General features: G+C 44.5%; 1 protein-coding gene across 6 annotated transcripts in view; it reads right to left on the reverse strand.

The window, feature by feature from the left end:
* The window catches only part of L1CAM (L1 cell adhesion molecule), a 671,411-nt gene that overhangs the window by 362,802 nt on the left and 289,437 nt on the right, over window positions 1-19,172 (reverse strand). The window lies entirely within an intron of this gene.

Consider the following 19,172-nt stretch of genomic DNA (forward strand, 5'->3'; position numbering starts at 1 on the left):
CTCAGGCCTCAGAATCTTCAGTAAGGAAATCAGGAAGTGATTTCACAGCCTGGTTCCCTACTGTGCATGCATGAGTCACGTTGCATGTCCTAACTAGGGATGAGCCAAACACCCCCCGGTTCGCAACAGAACATGCGAACAGGCAAAAAATTAGTTCGAACACGCATACACCATTAAAGTCTATGGGACATGAATAATCAAAAGTGCTAATTCTAAAGGCTTATATGCAAGTGACATGTATCAATGCAAAAAAAAAAAAAGTTTTAAAAACTGCAGTTTTTTGGGAGCAGTGATTTTAATGATGCTTAAAGTGAAACCATAAAAGTGAAATATTCCTTTAAATTTTGTACCTTGGGGGTGTCTATAGTATGCCTGTAAAGTGGTGCATTTTTCCCATGTTTACAACAGTTCCTGCACAAAATGACATGAATTGTTGGTCCTGGCAATACACATAAAATAAAAGTCAAACAACATGGGATTCCCCCACAGTCCATTACCATGCCCTTTGGGTCTGGTATGATTATTAAGGGGAAACCCGAACCAAAAAAAAAAAAAATGTGTTGGTGTCCCCCCAAATTCCACAAAAGGCCCTTTAGGTCTGGTATGGATATTAAGGGGAACCCCGCACCAAAATGATCCAAAAATCCATACCAAACCCTGATAAAAGAGGTGGGGACGAGAGAGTGCCTCCCCCCTCTTGAACTGTACCAGGCCACATGGGGAGGGTGCTTTGGGGTAGCGGTCCCCCAAAGCACCTTGTTCCCATGTTGATGGGGAAAAGGGCCTCATCCCCACAACCCTTGCCCGGTGGTTGTGGGGGTCTGCGGGCAGGGGGCTTATAAAAATCTGGAAGCCCCCTTTAACAAGGGGACCCTCAGATCCAAGCCTCCCCCCTGTGTGAAATGCTAACGGGGTACAATTTCACATAGGGATATCCCCGTGCGTCAGAGGGGGACGGGGTCTCCCAGGGACGTCCGGTGTGTCCCCGCCCTCAGTTCTAAAAGAACTGTCACCTGAGAGGACAGTCATTACAGCAGATGCCTCCCATGGAGGTGGATTGGTGGCTGCGTGCAGGGTTTTTTTTCTGGTCCGTTGGAGTGAGAGAATTAGAAGATAAATGGACGTCGTGGGATATTTTTATTATTTTTATTTTTTAATAAAGACTTGTTCCAAGCCGTGTCATGTCATTTTGACCCTTTTCACACTTTTTTTGTGAAATGGTAGGGGTACATTTGTACCCCGTTACCATTTCACATGGGGGGGATATAGGGGTCCCCTTGTTGAAGGGGGTCTTCCAGTTTCAGATAAGTCCCCCGCCAGCAGACTACCACAACCACCAGTAAAGGGTTGTGGGAATGAGACCCCATCAGCATTTGGTGGGGCCGATACCCCAAAGCACCCTCCCCATGTTGAGAGCATGTGGCCTGATATAATTCGGGGGGGGGGTCTCTCTTATCCCCCTCCTTTCCTGTTGCCTGCCAGGTTGCATGCTCAGATAAGGGTCTGGTATGGATTTTTGGGGGGGCATCCACGCCATCACACCATTTTTTTTTTAAATTTGGCGCAGGGTTCCCCTTAAAATCCATATCAGACCTGAAGGGTCTGGTATGAATTTTGAGGGGGACCCCCACATCATTTTTTTTTACATTTTGGTGCAAGGTTCCACTTTATATCCATACCAGAGCTGAAAGACCTGGTATGGAAATGGGGGGACCCCCACGCAATATATTTTTTTCAATTTTGGTTCTGGGTTCCCCTTAATATTCATACTTCATATTCAAAGGCCTGGTAATGGACTGTGGAGGAATCTCATGCCATTTTTTTCAGCTGCGAGTAGTTTTAAATTAGAAATTTAATTTTGTGCCGTGACTGTTGTAAACACAGGAAACATGCTCCACTTTACAGGCATACTATAGACACCCCCCAGGTACGAAATTTTAAGGAATATTTCACTTTTATTGTTTCACTTTAAGCATTAGTAAAATCACTGCTCCCAAAAAAAAGAGGGGCCGGAAGCGGATTCTGCGACGATCTATCGCCGGAAGTGGGAGAAAATACCTGCATTAGACAGGTTTCTACTCCCCCTGAATGGTGCCTGATGTGACACGTGGGGACCGGATAAGCGGAAGTAAAATCTTTGGGTAGGAATCCGCTTTAAGTAACTTTTAAGTGTATTTCTAATTCAGACCATAATTTCTGCTTGTTTACTAGGCTGTTAATTTGCTATAGATATCTGTCAGTTTTGTACTGTATTCCTAATATTGTAATAGTTTTGTATGTACAGCATTTTTGATTAGTAAAAGCACATTTACACACTGCAGAGATCTGAGTTTCCTTGCTTATACTGATCTTGCTAGATAAACGCAAGCATAACAAGTGGGGACTTCTGCCGTGATATATTACGCTAAAGATCAACTGAAGCAGACCTGTTTTTATCTGTGGTGTATTGTGTAGCTTGTTTTAGGTAAACATGCTGTGTAAGCTCTTTAGGAAAAGCAAGGCTGCAGAGGATTCTGGTGCCCATAAGGGAGTGTGCAGCTTACCTATCTGGGTCAGAGACAATGAGCAGGTGCCTCTTGCTAAAGAATTTGCAAAGAATGCTTCTTTCTTGAATAAGACTTGGGGTGATAAAATCTCAGATCATTTTGTAGATTTTAGCCTTAAGGGGTTGGATTTAAGTAAAGCAGAGAAGAGGGCAGTGTCCATAGTGGGTTGGTACTTTCTTCATGCTCTCTATACTGAATCACAGAGAAGGGAGAAGGCAAAGGCAGAAGTTAAGGTATTAAAAGACCAGCTAGCAGTTGCTTCAGACTATGTTCATTCAACTGCTAGTCGGGCTGATGATTTGCAAGAGCGGAATGCAGCCCTCATGACCAAATCAATTAATGCCTTAAGGAAAAGGAAGGACCGTAAACCTGTTAGTAAAGCCAGGGTTTGTGCCATTTTCGGATGAGAGTTTGATATTTTGGATGATGATCTGCTACTGGGAAAGAAAAAGTATGCCGAACCTCTCATTACTAAGCATAGGAAAAAGCAAACATGATAGAGTGTGATAGCAGCCCAGTTTAAGTAATATGGCTGAACTTGAATAAGATGAAGACTAACAAAATGGTTGTTTCAGATTAAATGTTTTTTTTTTTTAAGGAATAGAGAACTTCAAAAAACACCTACATCAAACCCCCCTTCCTTATTTTCCTGTAAATGCCATGAATAGCCGTTTGCCAGACAGGTAAGAGGAAGTTAGCTGCTCACAGTAATTGTGAAACTTAGTGGGGACCTTTTGGCTAGCAGAAGCTAGCAATATATTTAGTAAACTGCAAAATGTTATGTGCAAAACAAAATTAGTTCAGTTTAAGTTGCCCAGAAACAAATACATAAAGAGTTCTGAATATGTAATTGTGATGCAAAAGCTGGTATACATATGTTATAAAAGCCCCTAGGGTTGTCCAAAAGACCAAGGGCCACTTGGTCATTTGGACAGGAGTCCTGCCGAGTACTTTTTGCTAGTAAAATAAACAGTTTGTATTCCTGAATCTGTTATTGCAGCATTATTTCTGCTATCCCAACAAAACTGAGCAGTTTGTTAGTTTGTTGCTACATTACTCTGGTGCATTGGCTGGGAAACCAGGTGTGACTGCTGCTTCAGGTGGTATTCCACCAGATCCACAGGGATTTGTGCTGGAGACAGCCTCTTGGGTTGCTGCGCTGTCTTGGGTGCCCCCCAATTGTCTGCGAGACCATGCTACATCTCGATAGTCTTCTCCAGGACTGCCCTGTGGACGTCTCAGAAAAAAACGGACCCAGGAACCAAACAATTGGAGCTCCCAACATCAGGAACAGGTGAGATTTTTGATTTGGGATATCAGTCAGACAGGGCCTCTCAACATATGCAAGGGAAGAGGAGCTTGATCACCTCCTAGAGGAAAATCTGATTGGATGATTGTGCATCCTATGACAGTCAAGGAACTCCTGAGTAGACAGTCCAAGGGCTCTATCGTGATGGCAAAGAGAAGGGGTGAGAGGATACATCCCTGCCTAGTGCCTCTGAGCAAGTTGGGAGGAAACTGCAGCTCATTAAGCCTGATGCATGCTTTTGGGGCAGCGTAGAGTAATTGCACCCATTTACAAAAAGTAAGACCCATCTGGAACTTCTCAAGGACAGCCCAGAGGCTGTATTGAAGTCTTTATGGCATCCAGCACCAAAAAGACCATATCAGATCGATCATCGATCAGGGGCCCTTACTGATGAAGGCACGTCCATTTGACGTAACACGTATAGAGGGAGGAGTCACAGTGGTGTAGTGGTTAGTACTCTCACCTAGCAGTAAAAAGGGTCGCTGGTTCATATCCCAACCATGACACTACCTGCATGTTCTCCCTGTGCCTGGTTGGGTTTCCTCCGGGTACTCCGGTTTCCTCCCACACTCCAAAGACATGCAGGTAGGTTAATTGGCTTCTATCCAAAATTGGCCCTAGTATATGAATGGGGACCTTCGATTGTGGGCTCCTTGAGGGTAGGGACCAATGTGAGTGTATAATGTACAGGGATAGGGACAATTGTAGACACTCAGGTTGAACTAGATGGACTGGTGCCTTTATTCAACCTTACTATGTAACTATGTTTCACGTACCTAGTGGAAGAGCCCGACCTGCAGGAAGAGACCTCTCTTGCGGCTCAGACTCGAGGGCCCTGGTAGAGTATACAGGAAGCACAAGAGTCAGGAGTGACACAAGTGCCTGGCAGGATCAACAGTAGCGGATGGATCTGGAACCCAGGAAGCACTGTGTAGCGGAACCTTCAACAAGATCAGGGGACAGGCTGTGACCAAGAAGGAGCTGGATCAGCAGGCGGGTGCAGCAGGTTGGAACAGAGCAGCAGGTCGGCAGCAGGAACCAAGAACCAGGACTCTGGAGCAGGAACTCAGGCTGAAGCTGGACTGCAGGCAGGAGTTGGACTAACAACTGGAAGCTGGTCAGCAGACAGGCACCAGGAACCAGGATGCTGGGAGCAGGGTAGTCAGACAGGCCGGGTCGGTGATCAGACGGTCAGTGGATTTACCAAAGGAGCAAGCAGGAGGATAGTCTGAGAAACCGGGTCGGTAATCAGGCAGACAGCAGAGGTACCAGAGGGTCAAGCAGAAGAGTAGTCAGGCAGGCCAAGATCAGGTGCAGGCAGATAGCAGGGATGGTAGGTAGACAAGCCAGGTAAGAAATCACAGGAGACAGGTTTTCAGGGTCAGGCTCACACGCTGTAGATCAGACAGCAAAGATCTCAATGTGACAGACAGAATTAAATAGCCCGTCTGGCGCCAACGCGCGCACCACGAACGCGCAGCGGAAGGCCCAGACTGTCTTTTGCTGGCAGGATCTTCCTGACATTGCCTCCCCCCCTTTAAGGGGCAGCCTCCGGATGCCCAACCAGGCCCATATTTCAGGTTGGGATCTCTTGAAAGCTTGGATTGAACTTTTTGCATGGATGTTTTGCTCAGGATCCCAAGAATTCTCTTCGGGGCCATAGCCTTTCCAATTGATCAAGAATTGGGCTTAATTATTCCTTTTCCTACAATCCAAGATAGCTTCGATTTCAAATGGGTTTCAGCAGGGAAACGTGAAAAAAACAGGATGGATCTTGAGTGAATCCAGGAGCTCTAGCTCATAAGCCACCTCGTTAATTTTCCTTTTTACAGGAAAAGGGCCCAAGAATTTGGGACCCGACTTCCTGGAGGGATTTGCAGTGGACAACCATACACGGTTACCAGGTTCAAGCACCATTTCACCCTGTTTCTTCCTGTCAAACACTTTATTTTGCTCCTGGGATTTTGCCATGGTTTTCTGTAATAAGTGATTGTTAGAGAAAAAAAAAAAAATATTGTTTCCAGGTCCGCTGGCACAGAACATTCAGGAATAGAGTTGGGAAGAAAGGCTGGATGGAAACCGTAATTAGCAAAAAACTGACTTTCCTTTGTAGCGGAATGCATGGAATTATTGTAGGCCAATTCAGCCAAAAGGAGCAGTGTGACCCAGTCATCTTGAGAAAAGGATGAAAAACAACACAGATATTGCTCAAGGGTCTGGTTGGGCCTCTCGGTCCGACCATTCGCCTGAGGGTGGTAAGCGGTGGAGAATGATAGTGCAATTCCCAGGGCTTTACACCGAGCTCTCCAGAATCGTGAGGTAAAATGCACTCCGCGGTCAGAAACTATATTGGCTGGGATTCCATGGAGTCTAATTATTTCTCTGACAAACATTTGTGCTGTTTCGGAAGCCGAGGGAGTACCCTTCATCGGGATGAAATGGGCCATTTTGGACAGTCGATCTACCACCACAAAGATGACAGTATGCCCTTCCCCCGGGGGTAGGTCGACAATAAAGTCCTTAGACAACATTTTCCACGGCCTGTGCGGAATGGGCAGGGGTTTCAATAATCCCCAGGCTCTGGACCTTCTGGTCTTGTTTCAAGCACAGGTGGTGAGGGACTCCACTTAATTCTTACAGTCTTTAAGTACTTGGGGCCACCAGAAGGTTCGCTGGACAAGATCAGCAGTTTTAGTGACACCAAAGTGGCCTGCCAGTACATGGTCAAGGCAAAGTCAATTCTAAATTGACACCCGTAAGCCTTCAGATACAAAGATTTTGCTCCCAAAACAGTCCATCCCTAGCCTGTAGATCTGCTCCTACGGCGGGTGCCGATCCAATTGAGGCTTGCTTAATCCATGTGAGCAGGTCTTCCTGTAGCAAGAGAAAGTTCCCCGAGGCCAGGATAGTGTCAGGAGGCGAAGTGTCCTTGGATTTGTGGAACATCCTGGAGAGGGCATCGGGTTTCGTGTTTTTGGAGCCCGGCCGATAGGTGACATGGAACGAGAACCTGGAAAAGAACTGGGCCCACCTGGCTTGTCGCAGTCTCAGTCTCTTTGCGGACTTCAGGTATTCAAGGTTCTTGTGGTATGTGTAAATCAGGATAGGAAGAGCAGCTCCTTCCAAAATGTATCGCCATTCTTCCAGGGCAGATTTTATGGCCAATAATTCCTGATCACCTACATCATAATTCCTCTCTGCGGGGGACAGTTTGCAGGAAAAGAAGGCAACTGGAAATAGCAAGGCTTTGGTCCCTTGTCGCTGGAAAGAACAGCTCCAACAGCGATTTCTGAGGTGTGTACCTCCAGGTCAAATGGCAGGGCAGAATCAGGATGTTTCAAGACATCAGCGGAAGTGAACAGTCTTTTGAGGGACTCAAAAGCGGCCTGAGCTTCCGGGGACCTATGAAAATGCACCCCTTGCTTGGTTAGTTGCGTTATAGGGCAGATGATAGCGGAGAACCCCTTGATGAATTTTCTATAAAAATTGCCCCTTTCTTGTCTGTGGGGGCTGGCCACTCAAGAATTGCGGAAATCTTCTGTGGATCCATCTTTATTCCTTCTACAGAAATGATTAGGCCCAAAAATGGGATGCTTTCTTGCTCAAAGGCACATTTCTCAGCCTTGGCGTACAATCCGTGTTGTCGAGCCGGGCTAGGACACAATTAACATGTTTACGGTGAGTCCAGAGAAGGGGAGAAAATGAGGATGTCATCTAAGTAGACTATGACGAACAGATCCAAATAGACATCATTTATGAAATACTGAAATGTAGCGGGGGCATTATACAACCCAAAAGGCCAACACCAAGTATTCAATGTGCCCGAAACGGGTGCGAAATGCTGTCTTCCACTCACGCCCGCTTCTGATACGGACCAGATTGTAGGCCCCTCTGAGGTCCAGCTTAGTGAAAGTAGTGGCAGTTCCCAATCTCTGAAATAACTCTGGTACCAGAGGAAGCGGGTACTGGTTTTTAACTGTTATTTTGTTTAGTTCTCAATAGTCTATACGGGGCCAAGGGTATGGTCTTTTTTTTCCACAAAAAAGATGCCAGCACCTGCTGGGGAAGTGGAATGAAACCCTTCTTCAGGTTTCTGTCAATGTAAATTTTCAAGGTCTCTTGTTCCAATTTGGTCAGTGGGAAAATTCTGCCAAAGGAAACTTCAGCTCTGGGAAGAACCTCAATGGGGCAGTCATATGCCCGATGGGGAGGCAAGGCTTCTACCCCCTTTTTACTAAAGACGTCTAGGTAGTCATGATACACTTCGGCAACTGCCCGGCGAAGCTCAGAATCAGAGTCCAGACATAATAGAGCAGAAGGTTCACTAGAACTCTTCAGGATACAGTACTGCTGGCAATACAGAGATAGGAACGCGATCTCACCAGTGAGCCAGTTTATAGCAGGGTTGTGGGCCTGCAGCCATGGCATGCCAAGAATGATAGGAAATGATGGAGATGAGATAATGTCCAAACGAAGCAGTTCTTGGTGCAGGTTGGAGATAGTAACTGAAAGGAGAGCAGTCTCTTGTATAACTGGTCCAGATTTTATTGTTGAACCATCAGCCAGGTGGATAGAAAGTCCTTGGGCCTAGTACAGCAGAGGGATTCGATGTTTACTGGCAAAAGAAGAGTCCATAAAGCAACTACAAGCCCCAGAGTCAATGATAGTGGAGACTTGCAAAGTCCTTCCTGGGTGCTGCAACGAGACAGAAAGGGCGAGGTGAGAGGAGGTCTTAAGCCAAGCAGTAGTAGTGCCAGAAGAGACAGACATGCACTTACAGAGCTTGGTAGGGCAGTTCCTGACATAGTGCCCAGGTTCTCCACAATAAAGGCATAAGTTGTTGACCCGACGACGTTGGTGTTCCTCCATCGTGAGAGCAGGGCAAAGAACTCCAACCTGCATGGGTTCAGGAGTGTCAGGTGCCGGAGCTGGACTATGAGTGGGAGCCAGATGGGAGTAGTTAGGAACCCTAGGCAATATCCAGGAGGGGCGAGTAGACCCATCACCTCTTTCAGCTCTTTGCTCCCTCAGCCGCCGATCAATTTGAATGGCAAGGTTAATCAAGGCATCCAAGGTTTGTGGAATTCCAACACGAGCCAGTTCATCTTTTAGGGGGTCAGAGAGCCCCATACAAAACTGGTAACGGAGGGCCGCATCGTTCCAGTCCGTATCTGTATGCCAACGGCGGAATTCAGCGACATAGTCCTCTACAGCCCTACGCCGTTACTGAAGGGTATGCAGGGCGGCTTCTGCAGTTGCGGAAAGTTGAGGGTCCTCGTAGAGCTGAGCTGAGAGAGGGTGAAACGGAGTGATTAGGAGTTCCACACCGGGCCAATTCATTGATTAGCATCAGAGGGGATCTGCTTTTTCTGACCTGCTGGTAAAACAGGGGTCAGATTTTAACCACTTAAAGGCCAGCCTCGTTTTGAGATGTTGGTGTTTACAGGTATAAAACAGTTCTTTTTGCTAGAAAATTACTAAGAACCCCCAAACATTTTTTTTCTAACACCCTACAGAATAAAATGGCGGCCATTGCAATACTTTTTTTTTCACACCGTATTTGCGCAGCGGTCTTACAAGCACACTTTTTTTTTTTTTTATTTACTTTTTGTGCCCGCTCATGGAATGGCGTCAAACTTTTACACTCAAAAATCTCCATAGGCGATGTTTAAAAAAAAGTCTACAGGTTGCATGTTTTGAGTTACAGAGGAGATCTAGGGCTAGAATTGTTGCTCTCACACTAATGATCGCGCTGATACTTCACATGTGTGGTTTGACCACCGTTTTCATATGCGGGCACTGCTCACGTATGTATTCACTTCTGTGCGCGAGCTCATCGGGACAGGGCGTTTTCAATTTTCTTTTCTTACTTATTTTACTTGATTTTATGTATTTTTACACTGTTTAAGTGTGTGTGTGTGTGTGTGTGTTAATAGTACATTTTATACCCCTGTATTTTTGGTCGTTAAGGTTAAGGAAATTATCGACACTCCCCGCTGATACCACTGCTTGTGGAAGAGAATTCCACATCCTTACATTCTGATAGTAAAGAAGCCTCTACGCAGTTTAAGCACTTCCGGACCACACCATCGGTATACGTTGGTATTTTGATTGTTAAATACCGGGGTTATGGCAGAAGATAGCTGTCATAACCCTGGTATTTTTTTTAAACGGCGGGCGGTCCGCTTCATAAAAAAAAGTGGTCTCTGCAGTGGATTCGCCACAATATCCCTTTTATCGGTGGCGGGAGAGGTGACCCCCCCGCCTCATCCCAGTTGTCTCCACCGCTTACTGGAGCCGTCAGTATCTCCAGAGACAATCCGATCCTTTCTCCTGAGAGGCAGGAAGTCGAGTGAGGGAATGATGGCCGTCAAATGTCACTTCCACCCAGCGGCCTTAAAGTAACTTTTTTTTTTTTTACTGAAAAAAAAAAGACTTTTTTTTAATCGCATTTAAGCGTAAATGAGAGATCTGAGGTCTTTTAGACCCCAGATCTCACATTCAAGAGGTCCTGTCATGCTTTTCTTTCTATTACAAGGGGTGTTTACTCATTTTTTCCTCCATGTTCTTTGTTCCTAGGATTTTATCCCATTTAATATCTTCTAGCAAAGAGCTCAGTTTAAGGAAGCTGGCTCTTTTGAAATTCAGCGTCTTTGTATTACCCTTGTGCTTCCTAGTTCTGTGATTTTTACTGAAACAATTTGACCTGTGGTTGCTGTTTCCTAAGATGCCTCCCTCCCGTGGATTAGGACCTCGCTTTCCCAAAAAGAAATCAAGACACACCCACTTATAGCACAGACTCTGCGGTGTTTCCGCAAACTCTGAACTCAATCCTCCATCTCCACAATCACGAGCCCTCTTACACCGCTTAAACTGAACCCTGACTTCCCGCCAGGGATGCACCCTAACTTCCTCCAAGGCCACTGGTCGCGGCCACAAGTTCTACTACGACATTTTTATAACACTGGACGTCCTAAATCATCCACCCAACTAGCCAGCGAGATGCAAACAACCCCTATTCCCTTCTGGACCTTCCAACAAATATCCCACTTCCTCAAAAAATTGGGGAATAAGACAGACCACTCGAGACAATTGACACCCTTTGAACAACTTTGCACCTCAGATACACCCCACACACACCTTATCTCCCAAACGCACTCTCTCTTATTCGGGGACTGTAAACCTAATGTCCTTCGAATCTGTACAGCATGGGAAAAAGACCTAGACCTTACACTTGCAGAAGATGACTGGAACAACATATTTCTAAACATCCATAGAGGCTCCTCAAACGTATCCGTTCAAGAAACGGGATATAAAATTCTTTCCCGTTGGTATAGAACACCAGAGAAGTTACACAAATGGGACCCCTCCATCTCAGAGACGTGCTGGAGATGCCAACAAAATCAAGGCACTCTGCTCCACGTCTGGTGGACATGCCCCTCTCTCCAGCCCTTTTGGACAACGATACATCAACTGATAAAAACCATAACGACATACGACATACCTTACAGCCCGGCTCAATTCCTTCTACACCACACCACTCTATCGCAAACTACATATCGCAGATCCATTATAATCCATTTGATTAATGCAGCCAAGCAATGCATCCCGATCCACTGGAAATCCCAAACCATCCCTACCGTCCAAATATGGCTTCGGAAAATGCAAAGGATAGCGGACATGGAAGAATTAATCCACATAGCTAGAGACACCCCAAGTAAATATGGGTCCAAATGGGCATGCTGGAAACACTTTTTAACTACTCCTGACTTCGATCGCATTAAAGCGCACAACAGCTAGGCCGAGATATAGAAGTAAACTCACACTCGGCACTCCAATTTGGGACTTACCTTCTCTGATCTTTCTATACACCAAACTGACCAATTTCAACTTACTGGGTCCCCCCCCCAGAGAATATCTGACATCCCAGATCCCCGACCCTTTTGCTTCGAAAAAAAATATAGATACACTGCCACATAACTTATTCGCCTATCATCTCATTTTTTTTTTTTTCTCTTTTTTCTCTTTCACCACACACTTTTGATTGAGGGCAGCGGAGGCCAACCCATCATTCCTCCCCTTGTATCCCCTCCCCCCCTCCCCTTACTCTTTCCTCCCCCCCTCTTACCCTATCCCCCTCCCCCCCCCCATTTTTCTTTTATTTTTTTATTTTTTGAAAGAAAATGATTATTTAATATCTACTGATGCACGAGATATACAGCCAACGGACTTCCATAAGGTTGACAGTCTAGACATTTTATACTGTCTGGTTGGACCAATAATAGTGTTTGGATCTTTAAAGTTGTTATTTGATTTTCACTGTCATCCGAATTACTACATGTGTAACAGATTCTATGTGACTTACTATTTGCAACAGCTGTTACTCATATGTTTCTACTTGCTGTATTATCCTTTTACTCAATAAAAATTTATTGGAAAAAAAAAAAAAGATGCCTCACATTTCCACATCTGTGATCAGGTCTGCATTGTTAGTAATCAGTAGGTCTAGTACCACATTTTTTCTTGTTGGTGCATTCACCATCTGACCCATGACATTGTCCTGCAAGATATTTAGGAAATGGCGAGCCTAGGCTTCATGTACACAAGTATTTTACCTTTCCTGAACGATTTAACTTAACAGATAGTAACCCACGTTTAAAACGTCAGTTTTGCCATGTTTTGGAGGTCTGCTTCCCTTTCCTCCCTCTGATTAGGGGGCCTATAGCATACTTCCAGTATTACTTTCCCCTTATTTTCCTCCCTTTGAACCTCTACCCATAAGGATCCTACCTCCTCCCTTGCTCCATTAGCAATGTCGTCCCTCACATTCACTTGCACATAATTCTTGATATACAGGCATACCCCTCCCCCTTTTTTACCCTGCCTGTCACTGTCATATAGGGAATACCCCTGAATGGTTGCCAGCCAATCATCAGAGCTGTTAAACCAAGTCTCTGAAATTCTCATGGAATCTAAATCCTACTCGAACATCAGCAGGTCCAGTTCTCCCATCTTGTCAGCCAAACTTCTAGCATTAGTGTATAGGCCTCATAGTTTTGTCTGGTCACATACTATCTCCTTGTTGGTTGTTATGAGGCTGCAATTTGGATTTGTCAAATTACTTACCTTGGGTTTAGGAACTCTAGTCACCCTACCACTAATACCCCCAATACTACCCTCTGAACCCTGTTCCACACTGGCTATCTCTACATCTGGACCCTCACCCCATTACCTAGTTTAAAAGCCCCTCTAACTTTTTGGCCACCTTCTCTCCCAGCCGAGCTGCACCCTGCCCATTTAGGTGCAGACCGTCGCTGCTAAAGAGCCTGTAACTGACTGAGAAGTAAGCCCAGTTCCCCAGGAACCCAAACTCATCCTTTCTACACCAGCTCCTCAGCCAGTTTTTAATTTCTCTAATCTCCCGCTGCCTCTCGGGTGTGGCTCTAGGTACTGGTAGTATTTCCGAGAATACTACCTTGGAGGTACTATTCCTCAATTTAGCTCCTAAACCCCTAATTTTTTTTTTTTTTTTTTTTTTTTAGGACACTTCATCTTTTTTGTCATTGGTGCAAATGGGTACCAGGACAGCTGGGTCCTCCCTAGTCCCTCCCAATAATCTTTCCACCAGATCCATGATGTGCCAAACCCGAGCGCCTGGTAAAGAACAAACAGTTTGGCACTTTGGGTCTTTTTGCCCTAGTGTACAACTGTTTATTAAAACTAATAACAGCTTTCCTTTATTGCAATCACATTTAGAAGCACAAAAGGAGGCAAGTAGTAATTGTTTTCTTATCTCCTGGATGGCCTCTGTTAAATGTGCTGATGGACAAGAACCACCCAATCTCTCCAAAGCCAGATGGCAGCTCACAAGCTGCCCAACATCACCTCCAGCATGCACTGAGGATCGTGCATGCGACTGGACCAGTCGTACTGCGATGATCACGCTGCAGGGGGAGAGACCGGTGGAGATGGAGACCAGTGCATTAGCCTGCAGTGTGCAACGGCATGTTTCGGAGGTGTAGCCTCCCTTATCAAGTCACACCCATACCTTACATGTACGGCTATTTATCAGGAGTTATGTCACCTCCCATTCATTCCATCTTAAAGGGGTCATAGCAAAAGAGGAAAAAACATGCAAATAGCTGCAGATGGGGCTAATAGCAACCTTATCTCAGCTACATAATTTAAAACCATTACACATACAGAAGCCTTTACATATAGAAATAGATATATGTTAACTACTTGCTGACCAGCCTTCCGTCATAATACGGCGTCAGGTTGGGTCCCCTGTGCAAGCTGTACAGTGGGCGTTTTAAAAGGTATAGGGGGCACAAGCACCTGCCACGTGTGGGAGCTGATGCACGTGCCCGGCGGCCGTGATATCTGCCGGCCACCCGCAATAGCTCCTGAGAGAGACAGAACGGAGATTTGTCAATGCAAACAGACAGATCTCCATTCTTTCAGGGGAGTAGAGCCTAATCATCAGTTCCTAATAATTAGGAACAGCGATAGGTCAAATCCCCCAGTCAGTCCCATCCCCCACAGTTAGAACACACACTAAGGGGACACATTTAACCCATTGATTGACTCTCTAGTGTTAACCACTTCCCTGCCACTGCAACTGACATTTATACAATAATCAGAGGCTATGTTTAGCTCTGATCTCTGTATAAATATCAATCAGCCCAAAAAAAATTCAAAAGTGTCCAATCTGTCTGCTGCAATGTCGCAGTCCTGCTAAAAATCTCAGATCGAAGCCATTGCTAGTAAAAAAAAAAAAAAAAAAAAAAGCCATGGATATTTATTGTAGCAGAAACTAAAAATAGTGTGTTTTTTTCAGAATTGTCACTTCTTTTTGTTTATAGCGCAAAAAATAAAAAACTCCAGAGGCGATCAAATACCATCAAAAGAAAGCTCTATTTATGGGGAAAAAAGGACATAAATTTTGTTTGGGTACAAAGTCACACGACCATGCAATGGCCTGGTCAGGAAGTGGGTAAATCCTTCTGGGGCTTTTAAGTAGTTTAAAAAACATCTAATACATTCATTATCAAAAACATATATTAAATCAAACCAATTTATAACAATTCTAAATAAAGTAAAATAAATTAAAATATAAAATAAAATGAAATAAAATAAAATGAAATAGAAAAATAAAATAAAAAACCGAAGTTAGTACTCACCGGTAACTCCTTTTCCAGTGGTCTTCCAGGACAGCCCTTGAGATGGAGTCCCTCCCATCGACCCAGGAAACACATTGCCAACAGTTCAAAAAGGCGGTCCTTCAGGTCCCTGGCCAGTCATTTACTAAGAACCGAAGGATGGAACTGTAAAAAACAACAACATAACCACAACAAGTAATATCGTTATTAATATCGTCATTCTGAGAGAAAAAAGGGTGGGATTGTGCTGTCCTGGAAGACCACTGGAAAAGGAGTTACTGGTGAGTACTAACTCCGGTTTTCCCCAGTTGTCTTCTAGGACAGCCCTTGAGAGAAACCCCAAGTACTCACCAGATTAGGGGGGGACCCCGGCCTGGAGGACTTTCCTCCCAAAAGCCTGATCCTGACTGGACATTAGATCCAGTCGATAATGTTTTGTAAAGGTGGAAAAGCTTGACCACGTGGCTGCTTTACATATTTGCTCTGGGGTAGCACCAGCCTTTTCTGCCCAGAATGCTGCCAATGCTCTTGTGGAATGGGCTCTAATACCCCCAGGAGGGTCTTTGTTCATTGCTCTATAACCCTCTGTTATAGCTAACCTGATCCACCTAGCTATGGTGGCTTTTGAAGCCTTCTGTCCCTTACGTTGACCTGAAAACAGAACAAACAAAGAATCTGACATTCTAAATGGATTTGTAACCCTAAGGTATTCTAAAATGCACTGCCTTACGTCTAATAAATGAAATCTTTCCTCTTTCTCAGGAATGCTTTCAGTACAACAGTTAGATCCCAGGATGCAACTTCATTGACTCTGATTGGTTTACGTAGAAAAACAATAGATGTATCAAAAAGCACAGAGTGGTACTGTGGATACATAAAAAAATGAAGCTGTACCACGTCCTGGTATATCACGAAAATAGAGAAAAAGAGGGGGGACTTATGGACTTTTTAGGCACCATAGACGAAACAATAAGTGATGATATAAAATAGAAAACTTTATTACTTAAAAATAATGTATCATACTTGATACAAATGGCTTAAAACCATATTTCACAATAATATTTGTAGTCAATATATAGCAATCAATAACAATTACTGCTATTATAAACTGCTCATTTTCCGAATAGATTCTGAAAATAATAACAGACAGTATATATTTACATCAATATTCTCATCTACAGAAACAGTATTCGCGGTTTAAATGTATATTGTTTGACAGGAAGACTCAATATGTTTGACGTGATTTACACGCTTCTTCTGGAGCTTGTATTAGACCCCTTTCACACCACACCACCCATAGCGTGGGCAGTAAAGCGCTGCTATCTTTAGTGGCGTTTTACCGCCGGATTTGCCGCGCATTTCGGCCACTAGCGGGGTACTTTTACCCCCGCTAGCGGCCGAGAAAGGGTTAAAACCGCCGCCAATACGCCGCAATAGAGGCGTTTTCCCTGCGGTATTACAGCGCTGCCCCAATGATTTCAATGGGGAGCAGCGGTGGAGGAGCGGTAAACACATCGCTCCAAAGAAGCTGCTGGCAGGATTTTTCCCTGACGTCCTGCCAGCGCACCGCTGTAGTGTGAAAGCCCTTGGGCTTCCACACTACAGACAATGGTGCAGCTTTTTTAGGGCGGATTGCAGGCGCTATTTCTAACGCTATAGCGTCTGCAAAACGCCCTGGTGTGAAAGGGGTCTTATTGTGACTGACAAGAAACAGTAAAGAAAACAAAATGAAACATTAACAGAATACATATAGTCATAAATTCATACATAGAAAAGTGGTGTAAACAACCAAAACAAAAAGCATATAGGTGTGCGGTATCCAGAATACTCAAGGATACCACGTGTATACAAGCAGCACGCTCTGCGTAAGCTCTGCACAGCTGATTTACACTACTCCTATACACCATACGGGTAACGCAGCTCTGGATATCTCAGTGGTAAGCGCTTTGGGCCTCTAATCTTTATACTACCTATGCTATCAGTGTTATCGCTTGGGATTTACAATGCTGTACAATATAATTACAGATAGTGTTAATGTTTAATTTTGTTTTCTTTACTGTTTGTCAGTCACAATAATACAAGCTCCAGAAGAAGCGTGTAAATCACGCAAAACATGTTGAGTCTTCCCGTCAAACAATATACATTTAAACCGTGAATACTGTTTCTGTAGATGAGAATATTTATGTAAATGTATACTGTCAGTTATTATTTTCAGAATCTATTCATAAAATGAGCAGTTCATAGTAGTGGTAATTGTTATTGATTGCTATATATTGACTATGAATATTATTGTGAAATATGGTTTTTGTATCAAGTATGATACATTATTTTTAAGTAATAAAGTTTTCTATTTTATATCATCACTTATTGTTTTGTCTATGGTGCCTAAAAAGTCCATAAGTCCCCCCTCTTTTTCTCTATTTTCTGATTACGTCTAGAGATTGCTTTACAAAACCTAGAGATGAAAGGATCTTCCTGTAATCGTTTTTCTAGGTACACACTTAGAGCAGCTATCTGAACCATGATAGTACTAGGAGTTAGCCCTTTGTCTATTCCCTCTTGTAGAAACTTAAGGATATTAGCTGTGTTCCTGTTCTCCCCACAGCCATCCAGCCAACTATTAAATTTCCTCCAGACTTTTTTATATATAGCTCTGCTGGTTGGCTTTCTACTCTGTAATAAGGTCTGAATTACTCTGTCTGTCAGGCCTTTACTTCTCAAAATTTCTTCTTCGGTAACCACGCTGAGAGGTTCAACATGGCTACTCGAGGATGAAAAATAGGTCCCTGTGACAGGAGGTCCTGTCTGACAGGAAGTCTCAGGGGAGGCTGGTCTGTCAACTGTAGCGGCGTTGTAAACCATGGTCTTTTGGGCCAAAACGGTGCCACGAGAATTAAGCTTGTTTCCTCCGCAAGGAATTTCGCTAGAACCCTTGAGATGAGAACTGAAGTGGAGGAAACGCATATGTCAAGCTGAAAGTCCATGGGGTTTGTAAAGCATCTACTGCCAAGGGGAGATCCCCTAGGCATAGAAAGCAAAAATTGGGAACCTGTTTTGCAAAAAGATCCACTACCAGTCTTCCCCAGTGAGTTGCTATGAGATTGAACACTTTTGGATGTAGCGACCATTCTTGATTCGAAACTCGTCGTCGACTCAAGAAGTCCAGTGTTGTTCAGCTCCCCTTTCAACTGTATTGCAGAAATGGACCTTAGATTGGATTCTGCCCACTGAAAATTGTGCCTGGCCACCGACATTAAATGAGGACTCCTGGTTCCTCCCTGTTTGTTTAGATATGCTACAGCCGTCATATTGTCTGAGCGGACTTGTAGATGGTGGCCCCGTATCGTCATCTGAAAAGCTAGTATAGCTCTGAGGATTGCTGCTAGCTCCCTCCAATTGGAGGAGAAATGTCTCTCTTCCTGAGTCCACCTGCCCTGGGCCCAGTTTGAGTTGAGATGGGCTCCCCAACCCCAACTGCTCGCATCCGTGGTCAGAGTGGATGTGATAGGCAAGACCCAGAGAACCCCTTTGTTTAAGTTCTCTGCATCCTTCCACCCCCAGAGGGAATGCTTTACTTTTTCGGGGGATTGAGACTTCTTCCTCCAGACCCCTGCCTTTTAAGTGTTCTAACAAGAACCTCTGAAGGTCCCTTTGATGGAACCTGGCCCATTGTACAGCTGGAATGGCTGCTGTCATAAGACCTAGCACTGACATGACCTCTCTTACTGTACACTTGGGACACCTTTGGAGAAAGGAGATTTTGTGCCACAGATTCAAAATCTTTTCCTCCGGTAGCACTATCGTCTGATCCACAGACCTGACCTTGCAGCCTAGGTACAGGATCTCCTGTGTAGGGATAGTCTTGGATTTTTTTCCGACTGACAATCCACCCTAACTGACTCAGACTGAGCTGTGTTAACTCTAAGTCCTGAGAGAGCTTGTTTTCCGAGTGGGCTGTTAGTAGTAAGTCATCTAGATATGGAATGATCGAGACCGACTGAAGTCTTAATGGAACTAGTGCCTCCCCGAGAACCTTGGTAAAGATTCTCGGGGAGGATGACAGTCTAAATGGAAGTGCTCTGCACTGAAAATTATAAACTTTTGCATCTATCTGAATAGCCATCCGAAGAAATTTCTGGCATTCCTTCCTTATAG

Source organism: Lithobates pipiens, unplaced genomic scaffold, assembly GCF_037356315.1.
Source record: "Lithobates pipiens isolate NorthernLeopardFrog02 unplaced genomic scaffold, aLitPip1_a1.2 Scaffold_1, whole genome shotgun sequence".
Taxonomy (NCBI): Eukaryota; Metazoa; Chordata; class Amphibia; order Anura; family Ranidae; genus Lithobates; species Lithobates pipiens.